Raw genomic sequence first — 11,043 nt, 5'->3', positions numbered from 1 at the left:
ATGATGAAAAAAGAAAGGAAGAAAGCGGTGCCGTAGGGGAGGGCTCCGGAATAATTTCGAGCACCTGGGCATCTTTAACGTGCGCTGACATCGCACAGCTCACGGGCGCATAAATGCTCCTTGGGTCAGTGGATCTCAATCGCGAGGTGCGTGGAGGTGGTGACAGAGTGAAAGAGAGAGATCTGGGGCTGCATGCATTAGCGCTGACAATGTTGTGATAGACACGCGCCACTGCACCAATAGGCTGCAGCGTTCAATGGGTGACCAACCTCATTTTCACTCTGGAAAATGTGACGATTTGATTATATGTAGAAAGGGCCGATGTGGACGCTTGCGCAGACTTGGGTGCCTGATCATCCAGGTTCGGGGAGGAGACCTCTCGAGCCAGCGCATGAACTCGCTCATTACTGGGCATCGAGCGATGCCCACGGATCCACGACAGAGTAACCTTTCGTTCGACAGAGGCGCCTGTCGCAAGAATATGATGTGTGGCCGGCGTCGCCTCGCCCTTTACGTAGTGGCGGTATGCGCCCTCAGAATCTGTGCACGTTTTGGTTGTGTAACAGTCAGTGCCTCCCATCCACAATCCCACTCATTCTTTCTTGAAGACTGCTTTATAGACCGCTCATCCCGCCGGACAGAAATGGCTGGTAGATTGGGCTTTATGTGAAGCACATGCCTCTGCACTTCTGGACCAGTAGGGGACCACCCCGGAAGATAATGTTTTCTTTCATCTAATAAAAGTTGTTTCCACCCATCTATCCTCTCGCGATCAACCATTAAAGCCACCTGCCAGGGTTACAGGTTGGGCGCGCAACCTATACTGTCTGCAGAACGCAAGAAAATTGGTAGAGGGCAAGTAAATGGCGCGGTATCAGTCTCACAGATTGGCGTACACCTCAACTGCGCCGTAAAAATAAAATAGAACTTTATTTACATCAATATACATGATAAGGGAAGGGATAGAGGAGTAACCAAGAGTAATAATAATAATAATTGGTTTTTGTTGGAAAGGAAATGGCGCAGTAACTGTCTCATATATCGTTGGACACCTGAACCGCGCCGTAAGGGAAGGGATAAAGGAGGGAGTGAAAGAAGAGAGGAACAAATAGGTCCGTAGTGGAGGGCTCCGGAATAATTTCGACCACCTGGGGATCTTTAACGTGCACTGACATCGCACAGCACACGGGCGCCTTAGCGTTTTTCCTCCATAAAAACGCAGCCGCCGCGGTCGGGTTCGAACCCGGGAACTCCGGATCAGTAGTCGAGCGCCCTAACCACTGAGCCACCGCGGCGGGGCCAACCAAGAGTAATAATTGGTTTTTTGGGGGAAAGTAAATGGCGCAGTATCTGTCTCATATATCGTTGGACACCTGAACCGCGCCGTAAGGGAAGGGATAAAGGAGAGAGTGAAAGAAGAAAGGAAGAAGAGGTGCCGTAGTGGAGGGCTCCGGAATAATTTCGACCACCTGGGGATCTTTAACGTGCACTGACATCGCACAGCACACGGGAGCCTGAGCGTTTTTGCTCCATAAAAACGCAGCCGCCGCGGTCGGGTTCGACACGGGGAACTCCGAATCAGTAGTCGAGCGCCCTAACCACTGAGCCACCGCGGCGGGGCCGCAACCAAGTGAAGAAAAGACGAAAATGCCTGTGGTTTAGCTCTGATTAATCCTGGCCGAAAGGGAAAAGCTTCATATTCGGGGCTACGTTTGGGGTCTACCGACTGGCGGTTTCCATACATAGCCATACTGACACACATAAAGTAGTGTGCTTTTTTATTTGTTAAACATCTTTGATTTCTTTAAAACTACATTAAAGGCGCTCACACGAGACAGTATATATATAATATAGCTTCGGTGATATTCCCAACTATTTTATTGTTTGTTTTATGCGAAGATATGAAACCAAATTCGAATTCAAATGAGGCGCGAATATTGCACATAATTTAAGGAAGCCAAATTGGCTAGTGATCTGGAGTTCCCGGGTTCGAACCATACCACGGCGGCTGCGTTTTGATGGAGCCGAAAGGCTAAGGTGCCCATGTGCTGTTCTATGTCATTATAATAATATTAATATTAATTGGTTTTTGGGGAAAGGAAATGGCGCAGTATCTGTCTCATATATCGTTGGACACGTGAAACCCGCCATAAGGGAAGAGATAAGGGAGGAATTGAAACAAGAAAGGAAGAGAGAGGTGTCCTAGTGTACGCTCCGGAATAATTTCGACCACCTGTGGATCTTTAACGTTTACTGACATTACAACCTTGGCCGGATCACAAACTCCACCGTACCCACTCCCATTGGCAAGGTGTCACCCGTGACACCACACCCGATCTCACATGGGCCACACCGAGCATAATCGTTAAATCTCACACGGTGCTCCAAGACAGGCTTCAGAGTGACCACTTTCCAGTCTCCACTACTATTGCTTACGATTCCAAGATTTTCAACCCTCGTTCACAGCTCCTCACCAAATGAGATAAATTACGCTCATACTTGGCAGCTGATTCCAGCGAACCCCATACTGTCACCGACTGGACAGACCGTCTGGAAGGAGCGATCCAGGCGAACAGCAAACGCATTAAAAACACCCCTATGACGCCGCAGATTGATCCACATCTGCCTCATCTATGGGAGACCCGACAGGGACTTCTGAAGCGCTGGCATCACCAGCAACACGATCGTATATTGAGACTCCGCATTGCCGCTCTCAGACGCGACGCAGAAGAATGAGCGAACACGCTAGCCCGCGCAAACTGGGCAACCTTTTGTAACAACCTCAAGGGTACATTAGGCACTAAACGCACGTGGTCCCTCCTACGCGCTCTCTTAAATCCAAATACCTCTAAATCTCAGACACAAGTAAACGCACAACGTCTAATACAACTAGATCTCCAAAAGGACACAGACGTAATTGGCCAACTACGGGACACTTATATACACACCTCGCTTCAGTCAGCCGATCCACCCAATCTACCTCCACCTAACCCGAAAATAGATGCCGAGATCACCTTAAACGAATTTCGCCGAGCACTCTTTAGCATTCACCGTTCTACGGCGCCGGGGCTGGATGGCATAACGTACACGGCACTACTCAGTCTGGACGGTCTCCCTCCAAGAACTCACTGAGCTCTTTAATAACCACTGGCACGCTGGGGCGCTCCAATCAACCTGGACCCATGCCAGCACGCGATTTATACCCAAACCGGGCAAAGCCCTCACTCTTCAAAAATTGCGCCCCATCTTCTTAACGAGGTGTGTCGGCAAGTACTTCGATCATGTAATTCTAAATCCTCTGGAACTGTTCCTAGAAACAACAGGCTTTCTCTCCAACGTTCAATTTGGCTACAGTTCAAACATCTCGGAGCAAGACGTACTTCTCTGCCTTGAAGAGTCTCTCTTTTACGCTAAGCGCCGTGCAGCCGCCGCGCGAGCCATATTGGCCCTGGATATTCATAAGGCTTTCGACACAATGAGTCATAGCCATATCTGCGGCACCCGCATATGGCAATATGTTCGGGCCTTCCTGCAGGGCCGCACGGCAGAATTCCACCTTGGGGATGTCGCCTCCCAGCCTTTCCCCCGGCCTAAACAGGGAACCCCAGAAGGGGTGGTCCTATCAGCCTTACTTTTTAACATTGCCGTATTGCCCTAGCGCCAGTGGCAAATGCCCTTGCTGCTATCCCAGGGATCCACACAGCCATACACGCAGATGATATAACCCTCTGGATAACGGGAGGATTCATTGGAACAGCCCAGAATATCCTGCAATCTGCCATATATATCACCACCACCCAAATAACAAACACAGGCCTCCGTTGTTCTTCAAATAAATCGGAACTCTTGCAGCTGAAACTCCTCCCCTCCCCATTGAACTGCACATGTATGGGAATCCAGAGCCCATTGTGTCTGAGGTGAAGATTCTCGGCCTTCTCATTAACAACATGCTCGCTGCAGCCGTCACTCCTCAGCTCTTGCAAAGACAGACCAAACAGGTGGCTGCACTGATCGCGAGACCAATATGACCACTGTATTAATCATTAGCCGCATTACATACCACTTCCTATACTACATTCTCACTCAGCGCCAAACACGACAGGCAGACATCCTAATACGCACGGCTGCCAACTCCGCCCTACGTCTTCCACGGACGATTAGCATGAAACGTCTCCCGGCCACTGGTATCCACAAAACCATGATCGCATTAATAGCGACTCAACGCACCAACCAATTAGTCTGCCTGAGTCGCACGGAAACAGGACAATGCTTACTGCGACAGGTGTCTCAATCCCCCATTCCCACGCAAACAAGTCCTACACCTTACATGATTTCTATGCGCACGCAGGATCACAGATATCAGAATCCCCTACCACCCATTATGAGCGCTAGCCTCCATCAAGGTAGGCGGCAGGCTCGAATGTGCTATTACTCCAAAACATAAAGCAACCGCTCCGATGTACTTTATGTCGACGCGGCCGAAAATTCTAAAGCAGGATTCTTCACGGCAGGCGCAGCCTATCAAGACGGCACTGTGGGGGCCACCGCCACTATCCGAACTAGTTCATCTGCAGAGGCGGAAGGAGCCGCCATTGCACTTGCGCTGTCCCACTGTAGCATTGACAAAAACATAACCGAAATTTGCACAGATTCCCAGGCCACATGCCGCCACTAGCTAAAGGGCGTGGCGACGCCGGGCACACACCGTATTCTTGCCACAGCCACCTCTCTCGACCGAACGGTCATTCGACAGTGTCGTCGATCCCTGGGCATGCCTCGATCCGCAGTAATGAGCGCGTTCATGGGCTGTCCCAAGAACTCTCCTCCCGGACCCTGGACGATCAGGCATCCAACCCTGCACAAGAGGCCTCATCGGTCATTTACACAACTCATCAAATCACAACATTCTACAAAATCAGCCTCATGACATTACCACCACCCCACAATACTGTCGCCCTTTTCCAGGGCCACATGGCAACAATTACAGACGGCCTGCTTTATTTAACACTACCGTCTATAATGCTTTCACCCCAGCTTTCCTCCTCATTGTAACACCTGTGGCGTGCCGAGATCCACACTTTTCCACTACCTTTCGGAATGTCCTTCCCCACTGGCAGCACCCCTCATCCCCAATCCTACTCATTCTTCCCGGGAGGCTGCTTTACGGACCGCTGAGCCCGCCGGCCAGAAATGGCAGGTGGACCGGGCTCTATGTGAAGCACAAGCCCGTGGACTCCTGGACCAGTATCGAACCACCTTCGCAGATTTCTTTTTCGTCTAAGAAAAGATGCTTCTAACCAGGGTACTCCGGATCAGTAGCCAAGCACCCCAACCACTGAGGCACCGCGGCGGGTCAAAGCGCAATCAAAGCAAGTTTTTGCGTTTGGACACCAAAGCCACCTACATGAAAGCGAGATTGAGGTGTCCACTGACGCAGACAGCCAGTTGTGCGTCTTTCCTTTCGTAAAAATCAACAACCTCTACAACGTTGTCAACGCCAATTAACGTCGGCGGCTAATTTGTTTTCTCTGGATTAGAGGAAATGAAATGGCACAGAAACTTGCATATCTTGATAGACACCTGAATCGCGCCGTAAGAGAAGGATAAAAGTGGGAGCGAAAATGAAAGGAAGACGGAGAAAATGAAGTATATGTGTAAGTGGTTTTTTATTAAAATAATAATAAAAAGGAAGGAAAAGATTTTTTCTAGCCCCAGCATCTGCAATCGATACTAAAGCACCTGAGCAGGAGAGTGGAAATAAATAGCAGGCAGAGTGGAGAAATGAAATCAAAGAAGAGAGGGGACAGTTTACACAGTAAAAACTGTGTAAACTGTGTTTACGCAGTAACTATTTACACAATAAGAAATGGGTCCAGGTTGTTCTCGTGATTAGTATAATATTGAAGATCGAAAACTGGTTTTTGACCGAAGGAAATGGCGCAGTATCTGTCTCACATCTCGGTGGACAACTGAACCGCGCCATAAGGGATCCTTGGTTGGGCTGAAGGTCGTTCAAGCTGGTTGTGCTGCCTACCCAAAGACCTTTACATAGCGTAGCGAAGCTTTTCGGTTCAGAATGCGCCGTCGCGGTGGTTCAGTGGTTAAGGCGGTCGTCTACTGAGCCGGAGTACCTGGGTGCGAACCCAACTGCGGCCGCCGCGTTTCGATTGAGGAGAAAGGCAAAAGGCCTATTATGTGCGGCGCGACGGACCGCCAGGTGTCTGCCGGAGCACACGGACGCGTCTCACGTCGGCTGCGATTTTTTCTACTCCATAAATTTAGGCTATATACAATTTGTCTTCAACTTCTGTTTAAGAGAGTGCGTTGCTGGGCGAGTCGGTCAGATATTTTAACAAAGGGTGCTGCACACACACAGACAAGGCCAAGAAGTTTAACACAGCAGGAACTCTTCAAGTGCACTCTTGTTAATGTCTTGAGTCAAGAGCTAGCGCTGACAGAGAAGAGAAGTCATTCCGCAGAGTGGCTTCGGATACTGCAGTGAGGATGGAGAATTTAGTTACTTGGAAATTGTCTCCACGCAATCAGATCTCCGAAAAGATCTCAAAGTATAGCGCGGTTACCGCCAAGGAACAGTTTTCTTTTCTTACGTTGTGTGACATGGGCGTCAACAGCTTTTCTTAACTTTCGAAACACTTTTACGCAATGAAATTTGTTCGTTTATCAAGGCACATGCTATGTGGTAATTATAGAATGTTTTAATAACGTTCGCTTGAAATTTTTTAATACACCGTGGCTCATAAGCAGCATTAGCTATAGTTTTAGGAGCTGCTTTTGCTAGGTTGACAGTTTATGCTCAAAACCACACCAACACAGTTTTGGGCGTTTTTCTCGCTTTCCTAGCTCTCGGCAAGCTATTCCGACGGCAGCATAGAGATTGTCCGCTATGGCATGCCAGCCATCAGAAAATCTTCGTATTGCCTAGTGGGAGGACGTAGGTGGCCTGCAGGCATTCGCTGCCATGTCGTAGGCGTTGTTAAACAACACTGCAGTAACAACATACGACTCTACTTTTTACTCCATTTAGTGGCCACGAAATCTATGCTATCGACTCGTAATTGAAGGCGTATGTGCCGCCTGTAGATACCGATTCACCATTGTCGCTATGTCAGGAATACAAAGACTAGAAAACTGCGCCCAACAGTGAACATCACATACATATAAGAAATGAGGAAAACTGGCTTGTTTAAAATAGATCAAATCCACTAGCATTAACAAAAGAATCTAGCTTTTAATAAAAAAATCTGCCAAAGACCATTCGAAAGTGTAAATAAACAGCACTAAAACTAAAGCAGAATGATCTAAATGCATTGTTTTGTACTCTAGGCCTAGTAACCAGAAACGCGATTGGCATCATAAAAAAAGAAAAAAATATTCAGATAGTGGATAAAAAATGTAATACTGGCGAGCGGAAACTGAATTCAGTTCGTAGTTGCCTCCTGAAATAGTGCTTCGTAAGTTGTGGATTGGTTTAGTTTGTTTTGGTTTATCTATGGTGGAGTCTGTTGTGAAAGGCTCTGGAAATTTTTACCATCGTTCACGTGTCCTGACATTGCACAGTAGACAGGCCTCTAGAATTTCCCCTTCATCAAACTTCCCCAGCCACAGCCGGGATCAAACGCGCTCATTTCGGGTCAGTATGTAAATAAGGGAGTTGGATGTTCCGACGCTGTGAATGGGCACTGACCTATTGAAGGACTCCGGATTAATCAGACCACCTATAATTTCTTAACGTGCGCGGACATCGCAAAGCACACAGGCTTTTTTTCTTCTTTTCACCTCTGTCAAAATCCCGCCACTTCGGTTAGGATCGAGACTACGACCTACGGTTCAGCAGCCTAGCGCTCAAGCAACCGCGGCTTATAGAAAGGGCTTTGAACTCACGCGGGTTCAATGTGCTTAACGTCAGTCATACATTTAACGACAGCGACAGTTCCCATCCTTGAAACGTGCGCGGTGACGTGCAGAAGCAAGAGAAGAAGCGTGTTGCGTGTAGAAAGTGATGAGCAAGGCATTAAAAGTACCCAACGTAATAGTCGTAGATAAAGGAGGTTGTGAAAACCTGGTGAAGCTGTTCCTTGAAAGAATGGGCGAGGCGGCGGCGTTTAAACGGCGTCGTGAGAACAATCTCCATAGTGCTCTGCAGTCTATCACAGTACATGTAGATAATAGGTTGCCGTACAACGTTGTTCAGCATCCTTTGCGTGAAAGATAAGATGTCGGCGCTGATAACGCTAATGCATCCTCCCTGCCTTGGCGCTGCACGTCGGTTTCTAGCCATTTCCTTATTTTCCAATCCGAATAGTGCAACACTTCAAGATCGCATATATATACCGGCGCCCAAAAGTATAAGACGAGCGCCCGAGTGCGTTACTTGGATTGACTTTACATCCGCTGAGTGGTGGCTGCGCTAGGCTAGCTGAAGCCCAATCGCTATCGCCAGCCCCTGCACCGTGCAACATTGTCTCGGAGAGAAATGACAGCGTCAGCTACGTGTCATTCCAGGCGACGCGCTCGAGTGATCGTGGTACGTTTGCGGGCAGTGGTACATGATTCGAAGTGGCGTGGTGCTGAGGCGTCCAAGCTGCGTACTCTCGCGACGTACGCCAGTAGCTGGGATGTATCGCCTGCGCATACTTGCATGACCCGGAAACTCACAGACTATACATTAGCCCACTCTAATATTCAAACCATTTTTTCGAGTGGCACGCGTGGAGCGTGCACGTGCTTCACAGAGCAATTGTGTACACACTATCAGAGAGCAGTATCTTTTAGCACACCGAGTGCCACCGACTTGAATACCCAGCCAGCTCTTTTCATAGCCACCAACAAGAGCTCCAGCCGCCCAATCTATAACCAACATGTAACCAACTAGCCCAGCTTTGCCACCATCGTTACCATCATGAGCTCCCACTGCCTCCACCGAATCTGCCATGTGCCCAACAATCTCTCCAGTAACGTTGTCATGAAATCTATCCGCCACCACCCGTACCCAGCATCTTTCAACAATCACAGTATTATTTCCATTGTCACCAATATGCTTCCAACGCACCCTTCGTGGTTTCCAATGTGTGCATCAAGATTTCCAGAAAAAATCATTTTGGAATTTCGCCAAGCACTTGAGCTGCAGAAAATTGAAGTTTTAAAAATGAAAAATCGATTAATGGTTACAATTGCCCGAAGGTCGGTTTTGCGAGTGGCTGCCCGGCAATGAGTTTTTGGATGCCAATGCCAAAGGCGCAAACACGAGCAAAAAACCAATAACAGCACAGTCGCCACCTTGCGGCGCAGCGGCGAAACCTCCTTAGTGTTAATCCCGGCTTGCGTCGTCTGCCGGTCATGAGTGTTTTGCTAGTGCGCATGGCCCACATTTCTGGTGACTGTTGTTTTCTTCGTCTATTCAGTGCCGTGGTTGTCTGCCTTGTCTGCCTCTCACAAAAAGAATCCGAGTACATCCGACTCTTTTAACATTATATGCGCTTCACCGGGACGCCTAACTTCACTAAGATCTATGACCTCATATTTATTACTCGATTGGTTCCCGAACAAAACCGCTTATGTAGTCTCACTCGATATTGTCCTTGAGTCGAGCTCTAGTGTAGTTAAAACAGGATTTACAGCCACATGAGCAAGCACCCCCAACGGCTATGCGACTCATAGAACACTGAGAGAAAGCAATGTGACTCAATAAACCGTAAAACAGAAAGAAGTATTCAGAGTGACTTGGAAGTCGCAGAGGGCAATCGGAGAAAAAACGAGTTGCTTAAACCAAACGCTTTCCAAGTTCGATCCGCCAACTGGGTGGAGCTGAACCTTAACGGTGGGCACAAAGAGATGTTTTGCTCTTTTATTTATGTCGTAGAATGCATAATTTTTTTCCAAGTAGGGTGGGGCGTAGCAGCCCAAGCGTTTTTATAAATCAAGAAAGAAGCTTCCTCAGATTGCTTGTCTTAAAATTAGAGAAAGAGGTTTTGGGACTCGAAACGCAGCGCATGCTTGCAACAAATCAGAAGAAAGAGTACACTGTGTGTAAAGCATGAAATGCAAGTGTCTGGTGCTAGACATGCTGGCAGCTACTACTTTGCTGATACATTTGCTGTGGGGCTAAAACGTAAGAATTTCAGCAGCGCGCATCAAGAAACCTCAGACGGTGTTACCCGTCACGTTATTCATGCAAATTATTCATATTTTAGCTACAGTTGTTCTTTTAATGTTCCCTCTAAGCAAAACACTAATCTGAAGCTTCTAAACTGGTCCCGGAGTAAGAGAAGAGTCCAACACTGCTCTGCAGCGGAACGCAAAAGCAAATCAAAGTACAATGCACTGCCCTGAGAGTTCGCGAAGTGGTACATAAGATAAAATAATTGTAAACCTAGGCGAACGTGACAGACCTTGTTTTTCGCCAGTTTTTATGCACGCAATCTTTCACTCATGGGTTAGAATGCAACTTTCCGTGAATTTTGGTGTTTTATTGGAAGCAGCTTGGAGAGGAATTGGCAGAGCATGACTCTAAACGCTGTGATAAACGCCAAACAGTGAATTCCATCGCGGCTCATTCTCGAGCAATGGTATCATGCTGTGCCTCTGACGCCAATGCTTTTGAAGTAGGCAATCGAGGAACACAAGTACTAGAAGAGTCAAGAACAGATCAACTTGTCAGCGTTCTTCACCTCTGCAAACACGTATAAAGTAGAACAAGGCATTCCGGAGAGATATGATTGCAAAACGTTTTTGATGGAGAGCACACCGCGCCGCATGGCAACATTGTAGTGATCATTATTTTAATGTCCTTGTTCTATTCACCGTCAGAGATTACATTGTGAGAAGTAGTTGGAAAGATGCAACATAGTTTGTATTACGATTGGTTTCGTTCAGTCTTGATTCACTTAGCGGATTACCGACATCCAATAAAAGTTATACGCCGAACTTTGTTCATCTCACAAGCCTTTCGTTAATGCAAAAAAATTGTTATCGTTCCTTAGTAACAAGGTAGCAGCATCTGTGCTGAGACGCGCTAGCCAGGCT

Source organism: Amblyomma americanum, chromosome 2 (genome assembly GCF_052857255.1).
Source record: "Amblyomma americanum isolate KBUSLIRL-KWMA chromosome 2, ASM5285725v1, whole genome shotgun sequence".
NCBI classification, from domain to species: domain Eukaryota; kingdom Metazoa; phylum Arthropoda; class Arachnida; order Ixodida; family Ixodidae; genus Amblyomma; species Amblyomma americanum.
The sequence above is the reverse complement of the archived record's forward strand: the minus strand, read 5'-3'. Positions refer to the sequence as shown.